Raw genomic sequence first — 23,140 nt, 5'->3', positions numbered from 1 at the left:
GTGGAGGCAGGACAAAGTGCCATGCTGCTGCTACCTTGGTGTACCAGGGAATGGAGATTCTGGTGATGTATGAGATGGATTTGCAGCTGTGAATTCCTGGAATCAGGGGAACATGTTTGGTCCAGAAGGATCCACAGGCTACCTACCCTGTGTCCCTAATAACACAGGTCCCAAACCCCAAATCCCGTATGCATTCAGCCTCCCAAGAGGAGTTCGTCACACCCTGTCTCTCCTCGGAGGTGTCCAGCAGATCAGCCTGGAGTTTGTACACCTTTGCAATGGGCAAGGGAAGATGGCTCCATGGCTCTGAGCCAGTCAGTTATCCAAAGGCTGTCTTGAATACCTGCAACTACTGAAAGAGTCCCATTAGTTTCCGTGGATCAACTCTACTCTGTGTCCTCTGTCTGAGCACCAAATATCCTCACAAGCTACTGAAGCAGCCATAAGAAGGCTGCTGTGGACATCTCAGCATCTGCTATCCCTTCTTCCTCGTTTGAGAGACAAGCTCCCAGAGAACCACCCAGATAATAAAAACAGAAAAAGTCAGAGACATCTCCAGCAAGCAGTGCCCACTTTTGGTTCTCACAGTAACCCGGACTACCTCTTCCTTGAATGTCATCAAACTCAACTAATTCCCTAGACTCCAAATTGCTGGAGGCTGAGACAGCCTTTGAGGGCATACCAGTTCATACCACCCTGTCCTGCAAGCCTTTTCAGAGCATCACTCTTAGCCATGCAGTGGGACACTGGATAGCCAAGCTATATGGTCTGACCCAGGACACTTGTTCTCATCAGAGAGACCAACACTGAGTTCCTCTTGTGCCAAAAGCACCCAACCAACCCACCTACAGAGGAACCGTTGTTACAGGGCAGCTCTATAGGCTTAGACAAATAGCTGAGGATTTTGGATGCTATTCAAAAGAAAGCTTTTTTCCTGGTATCACACATTACAGCTAATTCAGTGGCGTTTTTTCCTATGAAGCACATAGAAAAACAGCAATGACAAAAGATATCCCAACCCAGCCATTTCAAAATCCTGCGCTCTTGCTGCTATTAAATGAATGTCTGAAAGGTCTGAATTGTATAAAGTAAAGAGAATATGGAGACCAGATCCTCAGGTGGTGTAAGAGGGCATCCTTCCAAGGGAATCAAATGGCTCTTACTGATTTTTAGCCCAACCAAGTGCCTTTAAAACTCAGCAGAGAAGATTGCATTGCTATTGATCAGATACCAGCTATCACCAACGCAGGGGGAGATTTGCGCTTCTTGGGATGCAATAGAACAGGCTCCCAGACCCTGCTGAGAGAAACAGCAATTTAATAAGTGTTGAAACATGCTGTCCACTGAAAGGAAATGGAATAATCATGTAGAATGTTGAGAAGCAGGACATGATTCCTACAGAGGGGAGGTTTCTTTGTGAGAAGAGGATTAGCAGCCAGAGTCCGAATCTCAGCGGCTTGGCTTTGGACCAGTAGCCCCTGTCTTTCACAAATCTCCCTGTAATGGAGAAGGAGTCACTTAAAATAACATTAGGGCAGCAGCATCCACACCAATTTGCCTGATAAAGCCTTTATCCTAATCTTAATAGGAGCTGACAATTGTTGTCATCATGAGTTAGCAGCTCTGAGCTGCTGCTCAAGACCTGCTGAAAGGACTAAGCTGCAGCTCCTGGAGGGTTTTTTACTGTGTTGGAAGTATGTACAAAATACAGACCGAGGGCCCAATTCATCTCTCTGTTTCTCCAGCATCTTGCTTTTGTGGAGTCCCTGGCAGCATCATAGATGCAGGTGAGATGCATCATAGATGCAGGTCAAGCTCACCTCGTCCTGGTGCAACTGCCTGTGCAGGCAGCAGTGGGGCTCCAGGTCTAGTGCAAGGCTTGCTTGTGGGGACAAGGCTGTGTAAAGCCAGGAAAGCGCTCCAGGAGTCTTCTGGGAACCTTTTGGCACCAAAATATCATTCAACAGGGATAGGGAAGGCCTGAGAGAAAGCCAAATCTGTGCAGTAGGGTGGTGGATGAAGGTGCACCCATAGGGCTACAGAGACAAAAAGAAAACGCAGCGAAACAGGATGGCTCCTGCTCTGCAAATGAACCTCTCCAGGTATAATGATGTGAAATACTGATCTGCTCATGTTCTCCTATCACCTCTGTTTCTGTCTCACAGCTCTGATAACTTCAGATATTTACAACACACACATCCATTTGTCTCAGCTCTCTTTCTAGGCTGCAATTCATCTTATTGCAGGTAGACATCTGAAAGTAGGTCATACTAATCTAAATGTGGACAAATGAATCCTACCCTAAGTGACAACTTCTGTCATGTGCAATTCACCCTGCTCCTCTTTTTGTCTTAAACAGAGTAAGTGTGTGCATCCAGCAGACTGTTATTCTGTAGGACTGGTTTAATTTTTTGGTTTGGGGTCTTTTTTGATTGTCACTACAGATGTTACAGACAGGGAGCTGCACCAGAAAAGCATCCTGTCTGATGTCCATGGGCCATAGTAGGTAGATCACAAAACCATCCCACCTCTACTGTATTTTCAGCCAAACTGAAAGCTTGATGACAAGCCTGAGGGAGGTTCTCAAAAGACTTAGAGCACCTGCTAAGCTTCAGAGTCCACCTGGAGACCACTGTTCTGCATGGTCCTGACTGTACCTGTCTCCTGGCTTGTAAGAGATCAGATGTGCCAATGACTTAGCTGAGAAGACCTAGACCAGTTTGGTCCTACTAGCCTGGCTTGTAAGAGATCAGATGTGCCACTTAGCTTAGAAGACTTAGCTGAGAAGACTTAGACCAGTTTGGTCCTACTAATTCTGGCCTGGAAATCCTGTAGGCATTTATCAAGCTTCACACCAGGCCTTTCCCCCACACCCCCCCTCTAAATCCCTGCTGGAGGTGACAGGAGAGCAGGAATTTAGGAGGCTGTGAGCAGGATGCAGCAAAAGGAGAGACCACACACCCTGTCCCACTCCTTCTTCACAGCTCTTAGTGGCAGGCTGTCGAGGGGGACACCAAACACAAGAGGGGAATGATTTTTCACCTATCCCATTCAAGAGAGGTGTTGATGTTTGAGTCGAAACCTCCCAAGCAACTTTCCCAAGACGACAGGTAAAGAGTCTGCAAAGCTCCTTTCATACTTTGTTGCTTCTCGCCTCTGTGCAGGACTGGCAAAATGCTCAGGAAAGATGCAGCATTATTCCCTTCACCCTCTTAAAAAGAGCTTTGGTGGCAAATATCTCCACTCTGTTTTGTCCTCTGTTGAAAGATTAACGGCTTAATTTTGCAGCTGTCCCACCCTCTGCCTCCCAGCCCTCCTCCTTTTCGGGACAAAAAATGATTGATGTTTTTTTGCTGTGACATTTCCAGGCGTTTTCCTGCCTATGAAAACTAAAAAGTGACCAGCACAGATTTAATTGTGTTGGTGGGCAAATCTTATATAAAGGCCTAAACTGTCTTCATGCTGTGCTTCAAAAGGCTTTGGAGGGGGGCACAGTAAGCTTTGCAAAGGGTACTTAAGAGCTTAGTGCTCACTACCCCATTACTGTGGCAAGGGAAAACACCTGGCTTTGCATCATAGCATGCTCAGAAAACTTTTCCAGGTCCATTTCCTTTTTTCTCTGAATTGCTCCCTAAAATCACAGGCGTTATTGCCCTTCATCATTTTATGGCACTGCTTTCTGCCTCTTCCCTGCGCGCTGTTTCTGCTATTATTAAGGAGTTTCTCTAATTGCAGAGGCAAGCTATTATTGCTTATGTCCTCTTCAAACTGCATAGACGAGATGCGATACTGCTTCAATTCACATGTTTCTGAACGCATATATATGAAGTGAAGCAGAGGTGCACTCAGGTCCTAAAAAAGACTTCTCAATAAAAAAGACTCAAGCAGATCATACGCTGGAGAAGACAGTGACATCAGCAGTAAAAAAAAAAAAAGCACAAGTGTGACCCACCCTTCTCTCCCAAATCACTGGCTTTAGGTTAAACTTTTTTTTTAGCAAGACCCGGAATGTATGTTTCTTATCAGCCTGCTCACGTTTAAGGTGCTTGAGGTCTCACTTTTCAGCTTTCGTCCATAATTATAAGAGTTTTTACAAATTAGTTTTGCTGAGAGAAGAAAAAAATAGTATAACCATGTAACTCTTGACAGTGGGACTTTAAAAGTGCATCAGGTGCTGCAATATTCATGATAAGGAGTATTGCCAGCTGAGGGACTGTTATAAAACTTTGGACATAAGGAACTTATGTCCATACATCGACTTATGTCCAACAACTATTTTATCAGCCATTTTTCTATGGGTGTTCTCTGTCTCATGACCGTGTGTAAATAGGTTTGACACAAGCCCTTGAATTTGGAAAACCAGATGTTCCAGTTAAAACACACCACCTTAGTACATTGCCCTACTGTCTTCCCCCTTTACATGTGCCTTGCGGCATCCATACCTGCCCTTTGGTCAGTACCTGGCCAAGTGGGACACACACACCCAGTGCTTTCTCCTAGAGGCCGTGTTTTACTCATGCTTTTGTAATTTTATATAGTTTTTAATTATAGTTCTAAATGAAATTAAGATTATTGTGGTGTCCAGATGGCTGGGTGGGCCACTTGTCCCACCTGCCAGGCATGGATGGACATGAGGGTGCAGCAAAGCAGAGGGACCCTGGCACTTCCTTGGAGGCTGTTGCTCTTTCTACCACTCCAAGCTCCCCAGTGCTGGGGACTTTACCAGAATTCTCCTGGCAGAAACCAGGAACTGCAGACGTGCCATGGCAGGGGACAGCAGCTCATAGCATGAGATCAGATAAGACATATCCCCATATCTTCCCATCACATCTCAACGCACACATACTGCTGTGCAGCAGGGGATGCTAGGTGCTGCAAATTGCTTATCAGAGGGGTTTGCCAACCTTTGGAGGGGAAGAGGGAACAAGTCAAGGCAGGGAAAGCTGTGCACGCTCACAGCACGACATGTCAAACACTTTACGGTGGGCTGCTGGAGCTCGCAGCCGGGCTGACACACAAGGCAGAAGGAGGAGGAAGGGGGAGAGAATTAGAGAGGCAGCCTTCATCGTGAGAAATCCTTTGTTCCAGATTATGCTGTTTTGGTAACTGGATGCAAAAAGTCTGGGTGTTAAGGCAGTCTGCAACCAAATTAAAACAGCTGATGGAAACATGTCTTATTTGGTAGCTTTCTGTGTATGTAGAGGAAAGGTAGGACGGGGCTTGGGAAGACTCAATTAGCACTGTGGTTATTAAAAGCAATGCTGCTTATTTAACGTAGTCCTGCAAGATTTCAGATTTTCTACCCCACAGCCCTTTGATGGACAGGTAGGGTGAGCTAAAATTAACATGGCACATGTTAAAGGGATTCAAAGCCCTTGACTCACCCCAGCTTGTGCCAAAAGATTGGAAATATTTGCAAGGAAGGTGTGGTGCCCACTGAGTCAGTGCACTCCCATCGTACCTATCAGTGACCCACAAAGAAAAACCCCAAGGCCTCACCAATGAAGTCTACAGGAGAAACAAGACCCTGGTAGAATATATTGCTGACACAAGGCAGACCAGATGATATGGTGAGAAGGACATGAGCAACCAGTAAGCATGATAACACTGTTCAAAACATAATCAGTACAGAGGCTCACGGTGTGATGATGAAGACGGTATGGTTTTTGGACGCATAAGCCAGGGATTTTGCAAGGAGAGGTCCAAGTATCATGTCCATATGTAGCAGTGGGCCACTCTGACTGGGACACTACATCTCGTTCTGGTACTTACATTGAAAGCAAGGGCAGACAGAGATGAATGATCGGAAAGTCTGAGTTAACTGGAGAGGACCCAGAGTTCAAGTTGTTTTGTTATGAAAGAGGAAGGCCAAGGGGTGGCTGAAGCACAGTCTGCAAGACCCCTCATTAAGTGCAGAAATCTGGCATCACTTGTCAGTCTGTCAGACAATGAGATAACAAGATCCTGCAGCTAGATGTTAAAGCAGGACAAAATCAAACAAGAAATTACATCCGGTTGCTCTTTTACTAGGAAGGGTAAATAAAAGTGGAACAACTTATCCATGGCTGTGCTGGGTTGTCCGTTGCTGCAAAAGACTTCAAAAACAATCCTAAGTGGGTTTTGCTCTTTTCTTGAAAATCTACCCTTATCCCACCAAATAGGAGGGGGACAATGTCTTCCTGACCTAACAAGAAATCTCCAAAGTCTCCATGTGAGCCGCAGGGTAGTTTCCACATCCACTGAAAAACCCATGGAGGGAGGGAGCTCCAGAAGTACCATCCAGGCAAGAAGTTGCAACAGCTCCCCAGGGTCCCTTCGTTTCCTTTGCAGGATGGAGATGCACTGAGCACACCCACCTTGTTCCTGGGCTGCTTGTTAGCTGTGCATGTGTTCATCCTTTCCCCTTTCTGGGGAAGAGCTTGTACCCCTTCACTAGTCCCTATGGGACATTGGCAAATTCAGTAGGAGGCAGTGCCACATTGGGAATCCAGAGAGGAGAAGGCAGCTAACTCTTCTCACCTTTCAATCCCTATGAGACACATCAGGTGTTGGAGATACTATCTTTTCAGGGCCTTTCCCGAATCCCCTTGTGCTTTTCTGAGGATGGAGGAGTTCACCACCAGTATCTCTCCTCTCTAACAGCAAGGGGAACAACCCAGGAGACTACCCGGGGCTCAGTGCAGCAAAGGGAAGCCAGTGTGTGCAGGGGGCAGATGCCCAGGAATAACGCAGTCAGTCTCGTGCTGTCAGATGCTTTCTCATGAAAGAGCGTGTTCTTCTGTGTCTATGATTAGATATGATAGTAGCAATAGTGATGAAAATGTAGAGGTTAAAAAAAAAAAAGAGATAGAAAGAAAGTACAGCAGCCCCTAAAATCATGAGCCATTAAATAGGTGACTATCATTTCCAAAGAAGTTTAAAATATTTAATTATTAGATACTGGAGTGAAAAAAAAGAAATTATAAGAAAACCCCACCTGCCTGGCCTCCAGAGCAACCCCCACCATTGTTGCTGTCCTTCACTAGGGATAAAAATAACACCTTTCTCTCCAAAAGCCTGGAGAGGGTTTCCAGCAAATGTTGATGTGAACTACTTGGGTCAGGACTAAGTTGGTGAGACCAGAACTGTTTTTTGCTCTCTACAAGGGCACTGGGTAACACCACCACAGGGGACTAGTCCTGTTCTTCTGCACGTAATTGATCCGCTGAATCATTAAAGCCTTTTTGCCATCCATCTCCTGGCTGTGTCACCTTTCTCATCTCTCCCAGCATATCCAGAATGGTACCCAGCCTATGAGATGAGCAAAGGTCAGTGTCTGGCTTTGATCTGTCCAGCATTTTGCATTGCTTCTTGACCCAAGTCAAGATTCCACTCCAACTAGTCTAGCAAAACCATGTTGCTCACCTGTCTTCCACCTCCTTGGACTAGTGGATGGGGGTGTCCTGCCTGGTCCCATCCCACCCTATGAGGATATTCTTTTCTTGCTGATGAAGACCAGCACTACCAAGAAGAAGATGCTTACACAATTTCTAAAGTAATTAAGAACTGGGGGGCCCCAGCAAACCATCTGCAGTGGGCAGAGGAACTGGTTGCAGTGGGTAGAGTTCCCATCCAGAACAGTTTTCTCCGAGCTGCTCTGAGAAGTAGGCCAGGACTTGCCTAAGGACAGATAAAGAGCCTACCAGAGCTGCCAGTCACTCTCTATTGCCCAACCCTGGAGTCTAGAGGGCCATGCTACATGAGATCCATGTGTAGACTGTTAAGGTTAGGCAAGAGAAATTGAACCCCAAGGCTTGGAAATGTTTTTTTTTACATTATCCTACAGATGGCATGAGCCAGTGTTCAACTCTTAGCCTGTCCCCAGCAACACATGCAAGAAGGGTTTGTGGTCCTCACAGTGGCCATCACTGGTTTGGACACAGTCAAGGTGAATTTTGACAACACTGTAATTAGTCATGCTGTCTGTCATGTTAGAAACTGTCATGTCCTGCCTCCTTGCCATGACCTCAGGAGCAATCCCTAGCAGATCAATGGTCCTCCAATCCTGCTTGGGTTTTTGGCTAATAAAAGACAAAATCCAGGTGCCCATTTTTGGAAGACCATCCCCAGCCCCCACCAGATCACAGCAGTCTGCCTTCCTATTAACAGTTTGGACACCTCCAGAGAGCTTTTTAAATGCAATTTATTTTCTCTTCAAATGAACACAGGTCTGAATATTGGAACAAGAGGAGGAGGTTGGGAGGGAGCAAGGGGTGCATTCTGCAAGTAAATCCCCATTGGCTCTGGTTGTTATGTTGAATTGGGCTGCATCTGCCACATCTGATTAGATTGTGTTGTCCTTTTTTATCTCTCTGATCTAAGCTATGATTCTTCCGGTTTTATGTGACATTTCCTTGGCAATATAACTGCTTGGATTATATATTCAGAGTGTTTCCCAAACCATAAAACATCCAGATTGCAAAGGGTATTTATTTGCACAGTTATGTTTTGCTTTGTTTTGTTGTTTTTTTTAATGTTGCTGTGGGTTGGTTTTTTTTGTGCTGATGCTGCTTGTAAAGAGGATCCATGAGGCTTTTTGCATTAAAAAAATATCAATGAGTTAAATTCAGAGCAAGGCTATCTGTATCATACTTGGGCAAGGATGGGACATTTCAGTCTCAAGAACTGTATCTCTCTCCTGTTAACCTGGTGTCAGAGCAGAGTAAATCCATGAAGTCTTTTAGGTTAACAAAGGTTTAGGGGAGTGAAGAATCTCACCCAAAATTATCATATCTACACTTCACTTTGCTGGGAAGTCCCTTGATTGTATCACCACTTGTACAAACCACTATTGCTGGGAACAGTGACAAAAATAGGGATCGGGGGCTGGCATTTTTCAAGCTGTGATATCTCCAAGACCCATCAGTTACGCAGTGGGCTGAACTAGTAGCAGAAGAGCCAGTATCCCAGCTAATTCCCTCTCCAGTTGTGGGTACACCTGCAAGTCTGGGTGCAGACAGTGAAAAAACATAATCCTTCCACTCTCTGAGATGGAAACAGGCTTGAAGAGCCCAGGCCCACCATCAAGAATATCATCTCAGCCACCACACAGGTCCATCTAGCCTTGTCTGGTGCCTTGACCAGATTCAGTGCCTAGGGAGAACACATTTCCCAGAAGCACACACATCACGTTCTCCTGTTGTCCAGGTAGTCCACCCCTTTCATTGTCAGCCATCTCCAAAGGACCTTGCATGTTAGAGCCAATTTTTTATTAATAATGACATAGATATTGACAAGTAGACTTTCTCAGCTCTGACGATAGATGTTACTCTTGGAGCATGGGTAGAGTTACATTTTTTTATATCAGCTGAGATTTTCAACTTATTTTTTTCCTTTGAGATACTCCTCATCTATAGCTTTTATTTCATTAGATGTGGTTGCTTCCAGGTTCCTCTGTTCTTGCATACATTTTGTAACCTCAGACACCCTACCTGGCAAGACCAAGGCTGGACTGTTTTGTTAACTGACCAACCAGTTGGGGTTTGATGACTGAATCACTGTGGGAGATGATTGGGAAAAGCCTTTTAGTCCCATTAAGTGGCTCAGCTGAAGCAAACCTGGCCCACAACATCCCCAAGGAGGACTGATGCTGCGGCTCTATAATCACACAGAGCTGTGGGAACCCACCAGGTGATGGCTGCCTTGGTGACATCCACGCTTCATCCCAATGGCCCATGATAAACCAACACAAAGCTTGGTGGAGGAGTGGTCTGGGAAGGTTGCTGTCAGGAGAATGATGGACCCAAGTGGTCCCCACACCACCCCGCTCTCTCAGACCTGTGGACCCTGAGATCAAACACTGCCCTGTGAAAAACATCTAACACATCTCTAAATCAATGTGACCCCATATCACTAAACCTGGTCACATCTTTATGCTAACATAATCTTACCTCATTTTCATCCATTATCAGCAGGGACTGAAAGAGTCCTATTAAAAAGCAACTTTGTGCATGTGTGTGTGCTCAGAAGATAAATATAATCACTGGGACTGATTGACTAATAAACTCCTTTCTAGAGTCTGCTGATTATTCCTATGGAGGCGAAACCATGCTGATGAATTAGCAATGGATTATTAGAGTAGTCCTGTGTCCTGTCTGCAGGGCTAATTTTCATGCTGAGGTAACGTGTTTACCAAGCCAAATATTCAACTGTCTTATCTTTATCTCCTTGTTTGCAAGAAAGTAATTCAATGCTTCCTCACCAAACTGTGGTCATGGATAGGGGAATGATTGAAAGGCTGAGCTGCTTTGACAGACTGGGAAAAGAGGTTGTGTAAAGAATTACATCTCAGCTCAAACACAAGACACCTATAAGATAAACCAACAAAGACAGACAAACCAGCTTCCACAAAGCTCCAGTGCCATCTTTGGCTCTTCTGTTTACCAAGGAGACCTTGAACATGTAGGTCAGAGATGTCATCTAGGCTTTTGATACACTGGCAAGGAAGCATAACACCAGAAGGGTAGTTAACTCAGGTGCCAAGGCTGTTGGGAGCCCCATAACACAGCTAAGGGAACCAAGAGCAAGGTTCATATGTAGTTGAGCCTTTGGGACCAAAGCAAATAATGTTTTCTTCTGAGAACAATGAGCTAGTACAACTATACTCTGCTGTAGTTCATCAAGGACAGTGAAATTGGTGGATCACAGACAACCAGCCACGAGTGGACAGGACTAGAACGACCAGGAGAACAAGCCTGGGTAGGGAAGGAACTGAAGATTAATTTGGCAATGTACAATATCCTTGCAGAGTCATGGAAAACAAAAGGGCAAAGCCCACAGCTGCCGAGTTCCTGCTCCCATACAGGCTTGAAATGGAGTTTCTGCCCCAGGACCAGGCACCGCTTGCTCCACCCCGGGACATGAGCAAGCCAAGAGAAATTCAAACATTTCCCATTGGAAAGACTTTTTCTGAGCCATGTCTGGCTCTGAGCTCACCATACCGGAACTGTTTAATGGATGGTGTGGGTGAGTTACTGAAGTGATATTTTATAGAGGGTTTTTTCCCACTCAACAAATTCTCTGCCCTTGTAAGGTCCTAAATCAATGCTGAAGCCATTCAGTCTCTTTTCTTGTCTTTCCAAAGTATGTTGAAAGCTTTTCAGGCTGTATCCCTCTCAATCTCAATTCTGTCATTGGTGTTACAATGCTTAAACAGGCTGTGCCATGGGTGACCACCTGCACCTGTCTTTAACCAAGTGTTTACATGGGACAGTGTGGGGCCAGACTCAATAGCTCAAATCATCTATGTCCTGGCACGTGTCTAAGTGCCGAATTCACCCTTGGCATTTTCCCCCAGCCCAATCTCTCAACTCTGGAGTTAGAGAAGGCTCCGCAAAGCAGGAGGATGAATGAGAAGACAAATGATAGAGAATATAATGTGGGGAATAGCTGTACAATCTCCTTCTGAATCTAGATGGGCTGACTGTGTGGAAGGACCAGGGATCCAGGATGCCCCAAGCACTGAGCCAGGGGATGCCCCCTCCCCTCGCTAGCCCATGAACATGACAGTATTTGCATTTAGATGGGAACAGTTATGAACTCAAATGGCCTTTTGTCACCACACAGCTGCTGCACACAGATGCTTCTTGATGCAAAAAGGTCCCTTATGGTTGTTACACACCGGAGCCCTGAAGTCCTTTGGTGTCTTCCCCCATTCATCTGAATAAAAGCGCTGGGTGGAAATGCCAGAGAGCAGCGAGCTTTCCCTGCGGAGTCCTCCCATCGGTCTGTGATCCCAGCACCGATGCGCCCACTAACACACCACACTGTGTTGGAGGGGGAGACTGCACACAGATTCAGACACCTGCAAATAAGCATTTCTGGTTCAGTTGCCAAAACATGGCATATGACATGAAAGATGCCTTAGGTTATCCATAGGGTTACCATGCTACAAAGGTGAAGGTCTGCAGGCCCTGTGGGGGCATCTCAGATGCACCTGGACATCTCCAATGACACTAGACAGCTGTCTTTAGAAAATCAAGTCAGGTCCCTAATAAATACACTCTTGACCTCGGAGAGCAATTCAGCTTGGACTATACCTAAGACTTCCACCGAATTATAAAATAAGCTCCCATGCCTTGCTCCTGGGAGGCACCTGCAAGTACCTAAGGCCAGGGTGTGAATTTGGAGCTGAATCTCTCCTGCAGTGTGTTTGGCATTAAAAAAGGATTATCGGTTTAAAAACACACTACTTCTATGATATAGCAGCAGAACCAGCCTTTTCTGTAGTGCTCTGGGAAACTGGGGTGATATTGGGCAGGGAGAAAGCCCCCAGAAAGCGTAGCTCTGATCTCCCCAACCATCACATCACTCCCTTAGTGTCAGCGTGATTTCATGTTTGTGAAAGTGTGTGTCAATGCGATTTCACATTTACCCACTGCAATGTCCATAGATTTGCAACAAACTTCGTGGCTCAACAGGACTGCAGGGTTATTGCCCTCACCAAAAAAATACTGATTCACTGCAACTGAAATGTTTTGCTGAAACACAGCGGTTTGGGAGAGGTCAATGACTCACAGGCATGTGGGAGCTCGCATTGTCCACTCTTGGAGCTGGGAACAGGATAAAATCTAAGCATCTAACACAGGGCTTTATTAGGGCCCATGAACCCTGTGATTCTGCAGTGGCTGTAAAACAAATTCTTCACCTTGGGAATTCAGGAGGTTTGCGTTTCCAACTCAGAAGCAGTGAGGGGGTGGGCTAGACAGCACAGCCAGCATTCAAGATAGCTGGGCTTCGGATGCTGAAAATCACGGGTTAGTTACAAAACTGCAATAAAGATCTTATCTGAATGTTGAGATTTTTACATATGCAAGTTCAGCTGAAATCCTTCTGAATCTGGTTGCCTTTCCTTTCTGGAAACGGGAATATTTGTAATGGTAGATTTCCCCTCTCTAGGAAGTGCCCCCCTGCCCCTTGCAGACACACTATTTGTTTACCAGCCTTATTTTAGAACTAATATTACCCAGTAATGCTCTCTTGACAGGGATGTTTTTCTTGCCCTCAATGGTGAAATTGCATGTGAATTCTGAATTTTCCAGTTAATTGAGCAAGCTAAGCACTGGCAATGCAACAGGCCCCTGTAATGTACATGTGCTTTATTGCACTTTTTCTCAAGGGGTCCATATTCAAATAGTCATAGGGAAAAGAAAAGACAAAAAAAAAAAAAGACGATAACACTTGCTGTAACTTGCAGGGTCATTTCTCGGTGATCTCAAAAATCCTTTTCCCGCTTATTTTCTCTGCATCTTGGGGGTTACCTCGGGATACCCCAGGAGCAGTGATGCTTCTATGAGTGATAGGTTTGAGGGGAAAAAGGTCTCAAACAGAGCTGGGAGGAGCAGAGGTGACTGGAAGTGGAACGCTCATTCAGCAGCAAACACCAGCCTCGGCTATAGGAGGGGTGCACGGATATTTCGGGGCTCAGACCTGAAATGGGCTAACCCGGAAAGCCCCTCTCCAACATAATCAACCTACCACAAAGCCAACCCCATCCCAAGGAGCGCTTCAGTGCTGATGGGTGGGAGTTTCCCAGCAGGGAAAGACAGTCCATCAGCTCTGCGATACAAAACCCATCAGCTTCAAAGCAAAGTGTAATTGAGAGCCAGGTCCTTCGCGGGGGTAAAGCATTGTGGCTCCACCAACACCCAGCAGCAGAAAGCCGGTGGGACAATGCCAATTTACAGCCAGCAGGGAGCTGGCCCTGTATCAAAACATGCATTAAATCTCCATTTGGGCGACAGGATTTTATTTAACATATGTTCCCCATTGACAGAGTTTGCTTTATGTGAAAAAGGATTTGCATTAGGAGCATTGGTGAGAGCAGCAGATGTATGTAAACAGCAGGCTCAGCAATGGGTCTGCCCCCCCGTGCTGGAGGGGACAAGACTGGTTAAGCCCCTGGGCTGAATATAGCTCCATATTTTGCAGACAGGGCTTGCTTTCTCCTCCGGGTTTGGGACTGAGTTGCCAGTCAAAATACAAGCCAGGTGTGACTTCCACTGCTGGTGCTGGTGCAGTAAATTCCTTCCCTTTTTACAAAAAAAAAAAAAAAAAAGAATTATTTTTCTCCCGCATTTGAACAGGGGCTTTGCAGGAGCTTTCCTTCCCATGGCTGAACACTGGGGATGGAAAGCCGACGTGCTCCACCTTCACAGGTTCGGGATGTCCTCACAACTGAGAGGGACTGATTTCCAGCCCCCTATTTTTAACCTGAATTTTAAGGCCCAAAGAAGAGTTCTTACATAAATGCTCCACTTAAGTTCCCCAAGGCATTGCTTTCTGTCCTTATGGCCACTAGAAGCCAAGATTTTAGCCATTTCTAGGTCTCCCCAGTTCCTTTCCTGCCTCACACTGGAGATTTGGGAAACCACTCATAGCTCAGACATCCCCCAAATTATTTTTTTCCCTCTTCCCATGCAAGGGTTAAGAATAAATCACCTCTGAGTAGCCCAGCCACTTACTCCCAGAAACCCATTCAAGTGGGACCTGCTGCCAGTGCCGGAACACATTTGTATCCCACTGTTCCCAGCCATGTGGCAGGTGATTCTTAGTCACAACGAATTTGCTTTGCTCCTGCAGGACTGTCATCTAGTGTTTATTCCGGGACTGCAGGAAAAATCACTGGTCTGAGGCAGAACTTGAACACGGGAACTACTCATTTCCCATCTTGCACAGGGTGTCATAATTTTATTAAAACCCAGACAAGCCTGACACCTTGGTGACAGAATATAATTTCCCTAACCAAATGCCTTGACACCAAAAATTAGGGTAAATTGCATTATTTTAAAGGAGCAGATGGGAATGCTAAACATTTGCCCAGGGAAATGCTTAGATTGCCACAGTCCATTACTGCCACAGCATGGCAGGGTACCTAATGGCCTCCATTAGCAAGTGCAGAGCAGAAGCCACAGGTAAAAGTCCATCCCTGGGTGGTCATGTTCCTTCACAAGAAATAGCTTTGCTCCTCCCCAAACACTGCAGGCCTGAAGATGCTGGGGTAGCAGATAAGGTTTATAGTGAGGCTACGAAGGTAAGAGGATAAGGGGTTAAATCGTTACCGTCTTCTTCCCATCCACACGGTCCTGCAGCAGAAAGTGCCAGAGATGACTGCTCGGCCAGCTACATCTTCAGAAATCTCCCACTTCCCATTGACTGAACTCTTCACAAGTGAATCATCCCTGTGCAGTTCAAGTAGAAGACTACAGCAATGGGAGTCCTGACCCACAGTGTTTGCAGCTTTTGTTCAAGCCAGGGTGACAGCACAGACCCCAGTAATGAGCATTACTGCCTTTCCAAGCTGTATGTACTTGTCCTAGAGGTCAGTAGCAGGTCCTCACTCTGGACCATATCTTTCCCATCTCTAAACAGCAGGATTGACACATGGAAGGTGTACAGGGGCAAGCAAACTTTTGTCTAGAGAAGGACTGAATATTGGGGTGCTTAGATTGGCAGGTGAGAAATCGGGATTCTTGGCATCTCTGTCCTGTCATCTCTGACTGATTAAATAAAACATGGAGGAGATATCTGACATCTTCAGAATGGTAGTGATGCCTACTTCATCTAGATGAAAAGGAGATACCTCCTGGTGGCTGGCTGAGCATCTAGGATCTTCAGCTCACTGCAGCTGGTTGTTTGTGTTAAACCAGAGCATTGACTTTTACACGTGCAGCCTTTAGAGTTGCCTTTTCCTGATTTAGAGCCCATCAACATGAGCTGAGCTGTACCCCTGCAAACTAACAAATTGTCACCGAAAGAAGGCATTAGATTGGGAATCTGAAGATGCCAGTCTTGGCTTACCCACATGTTTGTAGTGTGACCACATATCCTGGGCTCCATCTGTAGAGGTATGAACAAGTCACAGCAAAAGCCACACACTTAGAAAGCAAATCAAGCTTTATGCATAGGGCATTTACATCTCACATTTTAGCCCCCAGCTGGTCAACAAACCAACAAAAACTCCACACGTGTGACGGAGGAACTCACTGCTTCATCTCTCACATCCTTGGATTCTCAATGGGTGGAAGGAGGGAAGACGCAGGTCAGTCCAGGTTGGTTGTCTGCTAATGTCAGGGCTGTACACCATAGCTCCTGTTTCCTGCAGTGTTTCTGGAGAGTGTGCAGCTCCCCTTGTCCCTGATGACAGACTTGTTTTCTTCATGGAAGAAAACTCTATCAAGTAAACATCCAGGCCACATTTTGGCTTTAAAAGTTTCTGAGCTACAGCCTGCTGGTGACTGGAGACTTACTAGAGCCTTTCTGGGAAAGTGTCACTGTATGCTTGCATTGTTCTTCTTCCTTTACCTTCAACATCTGCTACCGACCACTATCAGAAGCAGTGTATATGGTGACCTGGTGTGGACAGCCTTCTCTTGTGCTGAACGTGCCAAGGTGCAAAGAAAGGAGGACTGGTTTGTCCTGAGTTGAGGAACATGAGCAGAGCCAGCACTGATTAAAGAGAGGTCCAAGCTTCCTCAAAGCCTCTTTACTCCCACAAGAAAAGCAGGCTGTTGTTCAAAGCTCTCACTAGTTGTTTTGCTGCTGCTGGACCAAAACCACTTCCAACTGCTGGATGGGGGCATCAGACCAGCCCACAGTCCCCGCAGCGCATTGCAAACCTGCAACGGTCAGCACTGCACTGGCACTTCACTGGGGCTGGAGAGGGGAGGGAGGCAGGACTGCTGCTCCTGTGGGGTGAAGCACATCTACCCACGTTTCTCAAACAGGCAGTAGCAGAGAGGCAGTGTCCCTGGGGAGGCGGGGGAAGGCAAGGAAGAAAATGTGAGAAATCTCCTTCACCCAGCAGCAGGGTCAGTCAAGAAAACACCCAGCCCCAGGAGATGGAGGCACGTCCCAGCAGAGCCACAGCCTAGGGAAGGCAAGTAGGTCAGGAGGCAGAAGTCCTCTGCCCAGGGCTCTCTGCCACCACTGAAAGACCTGCAGGTTTTTGTCTTGAGGCATAGCTGAGCTGACTGTGTCCATATCCAGCACAGCTGCCCGAGCAAGGTCTGACCCAAATCATAGCTTAGTTTGAGCATCGCTGAGCTTTAATAAACTGAGAAAGCCATTGTGCTTGCCAAATCAACTTCATTTCTGCCTCAGAGCTGTCTTGCAATTGGCTCCAATGATGAGTAGAGTGAAATCCATGCTGACATGTAACCCATGTCTTTCCCTGGACAGCAAGTTTGCCACAACTTGGATCTTACTAGTGGCACTTTTCTGAATGCTTTCCAAATCATCAATGTGTTTTTGAATCAAGGACTCCATAGTCAACTAGTCATGTCAACAGTTTTGGACAAGGATGGCACATTCGACCCTCTGCATACTCTCTTGTTAAATGTCCAGGGTCCCTCAGGACTTGCCAGCCCCATCTCTGATCTGAAACACTATCAGCTAGAAGTCTCTGTAGAAATAAAACAGCCTAGAAAACCCAGGGCAATTTCTCATAATGCAAACACAAGTCCAAATTGGAGTAGATTGGACAATTTCTGCACATTCTGGAAGCAGAATGCAAGGAGTGTTTAAGAAACAGTTGGGGAGAAAGCAATCAAGAGGACAACAACAACAAAAAGAAAGAGAAGTAGACGTGAAAAAAAAAAGAAAAAAAAACAAACTTGGTGTGCTGGAAACAGCAGCGGTTTAGCTGGAAAGAGACCCCCCCAAGAGAGCAAACAGATGATGTTGGGGGGGAGGAGAGGGGAGGAAGCAGCATCAGAATAAAAATACAGCAGAGACTGAGCTGGGGAAAGAGAGTGAGAGCCACAAAACAAGCAGAGAGAACATAAAGCAATCATTAATTAGAGGAGGAAAAAGAAATAATGTGCAACAAATTGCAGAGAGCATTGGCAATTAGTGGCAAGGAATCCATTCACTTCTGCACACAATAGACAACAGATAAGAACATCCATTTCAGGATGTTTTGCTCAAGTATTGCTGGAGGGCAAGTAGCCATACCAGTTTGGGCATTTGTGCTGGCACTGCCTGCGCAAAGGGAGGGAAGATTTGTCATGAGAGGGAACAGCTGGCTGGGGGTGGGGGGAACCCAAAGAGATTGGAAAAGTGCGGGTGGCAAAGGATTTAAGAAAAGCATTCCTCTCTGAAGAAGCTGAAGTATGTATTTAAGACCCAGTAACATCAGGCACCTGCTCCCTCAATGGGGACTGCACCTAGAGCGGGAGCTAGGTATCCCTAAACCTGTCTTGACAACTACAGCAGTGACACTTATTGCCTGGAATGACTCGGGACAATGCAGGGTTAGCTACCCATATTCCCTCTGGACTCAAGTGGCTCCTTAAATAACTTAAGTGCTTTGTGCTGGAAAGCTCTACAGATTGAAGGAACCGGTTCTCCACCCCAATGGCTCTTGAACCAATCCAGGGTACTTTTCATAGATACTGAGATCTGTCCAGTTCCGTGAGTCAGCATGAGCAAACTACCAACGCTCCCCAGTGGCTGAAACCAGCACATCCTAAATTAACGCGTACAAGATCAGTTACCACTGGGTGGTACCTCTTTAAAGCACAATAGCTCAATTGTTTTTGAGCATGTTGCAAGAACTTGCTTCTGTCCAAGTTTTCTGGAGGACTCCCAGCTCCATTAGTCATTGTGGCCTGCAGTGAAAGGTGGAGATGATGGGGAGAGTGTTTCTTCACTTCCTGCCTAGCAAGCAAATTGCCAAGTTACAGCTCAGGATCTAAGTACTGATGGTCAAGTACAGCTCATCCTGCACTCACTTCAGGTGGGATTTAATTCACTGATCTCAATGCCCACATTTAGATGTCTCCGTGTAGGTATCCAAGGGTCTGAGTATCCACTGCAGACTTTGGAGACCCAGTCAACACAGTCAAGAGATCCTGGCGAGCTGTTCCACTGACCAGAGAGGTCTAATTTTGGGGAGCTGAGTGGCTCTGTAGATCTCCAGTGGTTAAGTAGAAGCTTAAACACTTGTTGCACAGTTGCGCACCTATCAAGGGCAGCTGGAGGCCAGCCAGGACACCCTAGGGTATTCTATGGCAGTAGAACTACCTGAAAGGGGATTGTAGAGAGGTGGGATTCCACCTCTTCTCACTAGTAACAAGAGATAGGACAAGAGGAAATGGCCTCATGTTATGCCAGGGTAGGTTTAAGGTAAATATTAGGAAAAAGTTCTTCACAGAAAGTGTTGTTAAGCATTGGAACAGGCTGCCCAGGGAAGTGGTGGAGTCACCATCCCTGGAGGTATTTAAAAGATGGGTAGACATGGTGCTTAGGGACCTGGTTTAGTGGTGGACTTGGCGGTGTTAGGTTGATGGTTGGACTTGATGATCTTCAAGGTTCCTTCAAACCTAGACAAATCTATAATTCTATATGATTCTATGAAATGTTTAGGCAACTGAACCAAGTAATAAGTGAGCTTAGTCCCTACCCAGGGCATCCAGTGCCATTGGAATTGGTCTTGGGTGTCCTATCTGATCTCCAGTATCCTGTGTAAAATGAGTCACCCCCTGTCCCACATCATATCTGCAAGCCTTGAGCAGATGTCTTGGAAATCTCAGACAGCCTGAATGGTGGGAAGCACCCACATCTTAGGAAATGGAGATGACAGGGATAGGGTGGTGGGAGGCATGGAGAAGGAAGAAGAGACACAAGAAATGAACAGGCAGGGTTGGCGGTATGCAGGTTGCACCTGAGAACAGTGAAGGAAGCAGCAGGCAGCGCTGGCTGAAGAGGTGTCGTGAGGCTCAGGGAGTGACAGATACATAAGGGATGGGGAAAAGGGTAGACAGGTCCCAGATCCCTGAAGAGTTTGGTAACACTGGAGCCAGTAGGAAAGGTCAAACCCTTTCTGTGCTTCTCCTAGAGCTGCTGTCCTCTCCAGGGTGGACATCAGTCTTGGAGTGAAATAAATAACCCACTTCCCACACTTTTCGATTCATGCTTCTTGGTTGCGTTCAGCAAGTTAAACACCACTGAAAGCCATGCCAAACCTGGAAAAGACAGATAAAACCCTGCCCTGACTAAAGACGGCAGTGCGAGTGCAGGGACGAGAAGTCTCATTTAGGTGATTTGTTAAACGTCTTTGAAGACATCACTACTGCAGTATTGGAAGAAAATTACTCTCTCAGCCTGTGATTTTTTTCAAGGAGCATCTCAGAGGGTTTCATCTGTGAGATAAATGGTAGAAGCAAAGGGCTGGGGAGTGAGAGGAAGGAAGGAAAAACAGAGGCTGGAGCACAAACTGTTTAGAGAATGGGCAAGAAAGCAATGCCAGCTTGGAAACACACCATGGGACAGTCTGCACCAAGGGGGCCATTGGGGCAGTTGTGATTTGTAACAGGTAGGCAGCTAAAGACTGCAGGTTTTTGGCAGGACTGGGCAAAGAATGGCCAAGGCACAGAAATGGCCCAAGGAGCCTAAATCTGTTTTCAAAGTAGATGTAGGCACCTATGTTACTTTTCGTTCAGATTTTAAAGACCTTTTTCACTGGCTTTCAACAGTGCAGGCACATGCCACAGCACAACATTTACCTCCTAAAGTGCTGAAGGAAAACAAACCAAAAAAAAATTGACCAGTCCCTTTGAAACTCATTGGTTTGGGATATAACTGAGCAAAATATTTACCATACAATTCATCCTCCAAAAGGGGAAGAGGGAAACATGAACTGAAGGAAGGGGAAAGGAACAGACACAGAATTCTGCTCATTGCAGGGGGCTTGGACTAGATGACCTTTAAAGGTCCAACCCAAACTATTCTATGATTCCATGATCTCTCTTTGGTAGAGCCAAATATGAGTCTTATGCCTTTTACTTCCCCAAAAAACAACTTTTCAACAATTAAAAATGAGAATAATTCAATTCAAGACAAACTGAAAAGCACATCTTATTTTGTTTCTAATTTCTTGGCAAAAAATCAAGTCTTTCCATTTAAAGTTTAATTCTACTTTTGTATCAGTACTATTCCAGGGACAGAGTGTTTGGAAACCAGAGTTTTGTCAACCAGTACATACTGCTGGGAAATTATTCCTTCTGCACAGTGAGAGCAGCACGCTGACACAGAGAAAACCTCCTATATTAGATATTAGAATATGAACTTCATGCATGTACAAGATACCTGTTTACCATGCATGGTTTTACCTCTTTTCTTGATTTTTTTTCAACTCTTCTATCAGAGATGCCATTCACTTTTCAGCTAAATATTTCATCCAGGAGCAATGAGTTCTTTTTTTGGATAAATACCTGTCACTGCCTTCTATCAGCAGTAATTAAAGTCATATGATGCAGCTCTCAGCATCACAGGTTGTGAGCAGTTCGTGGCTGTTGTTGATGGGTAACAAATTCTTTTGGCGAAGACGGTCACAGGACCAACATAAAATGCTGGCAGATCCTGGATCCTCCCAGGACAGAGAGGCCACTGGGACCCAACGCCACACTGTTCCTGGGATGCAGCAACGTATTTGCCTCAGGAGGAGACATTGATGCTGGAGCCCACAATGCAACCTGGCTTATTAAGGTCACCCTTGCCCTCAGGGAGGTTTTTCCCTGGCCCCAACCTCCTTCACTCAGCACTGAGTCCAGAAAAAGCTGTTTTTTCTTGTTCAAATGTCCTCTGACCTTCCAGCTCTGTCTCATTGACCTCCCACACTGGCCACCTCATGCATCCCCATCCAACCCAAGCCACCTTCCCCTGCCCAGGTTGCTTATCCCATCACTCTGGCTCTGTATTTCTTAAGTATAAATATTTGTATGTCCGTATATATATCTATTGGACAGATATAACTAAGCGTAATTGCCTTATATATTCATGCAGACGAGGTGGCTGTGACATCCAGCCATTTCATCACAACTCAGCCCACTGTTTTCCTTCAAGTACCAAAACCACCATGTACCAGGGGTTGCCAAAAGGAGAATTAGGCCCCAAAAATTCCCACCCCACCCAGTGAAATGAAAACCTGAATGCAGGTCAGAAATGCTGATAGCTTGCTCTCTTCCTCCGTCTGCAGCTAAGCTCCTCTAGCACTCCAGAATGGATAGACCTTATCCTCACCCACATGCTACTGCTGTTTGCAGCATAGACCTGCCTTAGGTATGTCCCCAGGTCATGGTAAGGAGGTGGAGAGGCTCCATCAACTTTTGATCTCAAAGCATGTGAGACTCCCCATCCCCAGGAAACTGAGGGGAAGGGGATGAAGTGGCATTCCTGAGTCACCCGACAAACAGTAAAAATTAAACTCAGTCACAGTGAAGCCAAGGAGACTGCCAAGGAAATTTATTAACTGCGTTCCCCTCGCTCTGCACTATGCACCATCACATGCACCAGACATTCTTCTGCCCCCAGACACGCACGCACAATCCACACAACATAAACCACACGTGCACTCCTGCTCTCTGCCCCCAGCACTGCTAAAGACACCAGCCCTGCCTCCAGAGATAAAACATAAGTCAGAGCATGGAGGTCAAGCAGTAGAGATGGTGGTTCTCATTTTCATTCCGGTTCAGTTCAGCATCCTCAAGAAGCAAAGCCACGCGCAGGCACTGATAGTGGATTTCATACCAAGTAATCAGAACGCAATAATATTCTCCCCAGTAACCGTCCTGGCAAAAGCCTGGGAGATGTTGACGTTATTTGCATCTTTATTGTTCCTGAGCAGTAGAGCAATGATGTTGCCGTGTTTTGACTAAATAGACAAAGAGAGATGTTTTGTTGCTTCCTTGAGTGTGGAAAGATTAAGCCCAATTACACATTCACTCCATCTCTCCCCCGTTCACACATACAGATTCCGCCTTTGCCAAAATTGCAGAACCGCCCTGTGAATTATTTAAGGTGGGTATTAATGGAGACCGAGTATCATCTGCACAAAATGGAGAGGAATGCCACCCCCCAAGGAGGATTATAATGATTTTTTCTAGATGGGTTGAGAGTGGTGGTGCACAGGAGGTTCATGCCATCCCAGGAGCCCCCACGGTCCCAGCCCCAGCCCCAAACAATTTCAGCCTGCCAGCGTTAGCACGCCCAGCCTGTGAGCAGTCTGGTAAAGGGAGCTTGCGTGCCTCATTTCATCCCCTTTTGCACTGTTGGAGAAGATAGGACAGCCTCTCATCCCCAAGTTGCAGGAGCATCCAAGCAG

Source organism: Charadrius vociferus, unplaced genomic scaffold (assembly GCF_000708025.1).
Source record: "Charadrius vociferus isolate BGI_N301 unplaced genomic scaffold, ASM70802v2 scaffold213, whole genome shotgun sequence".
Taxonomy (NCBI): domain Eukaryota; kingdom Metazoa; phylum Chordata; class Aves; order Charadriiformes; family Charadriidae; genus Charadrius; species Charadrius vociferus.
The sequence above is the reverse complement of the archived record's forward strand: the minus strand, read 5'-3'. Positions refer to the sequence as shown.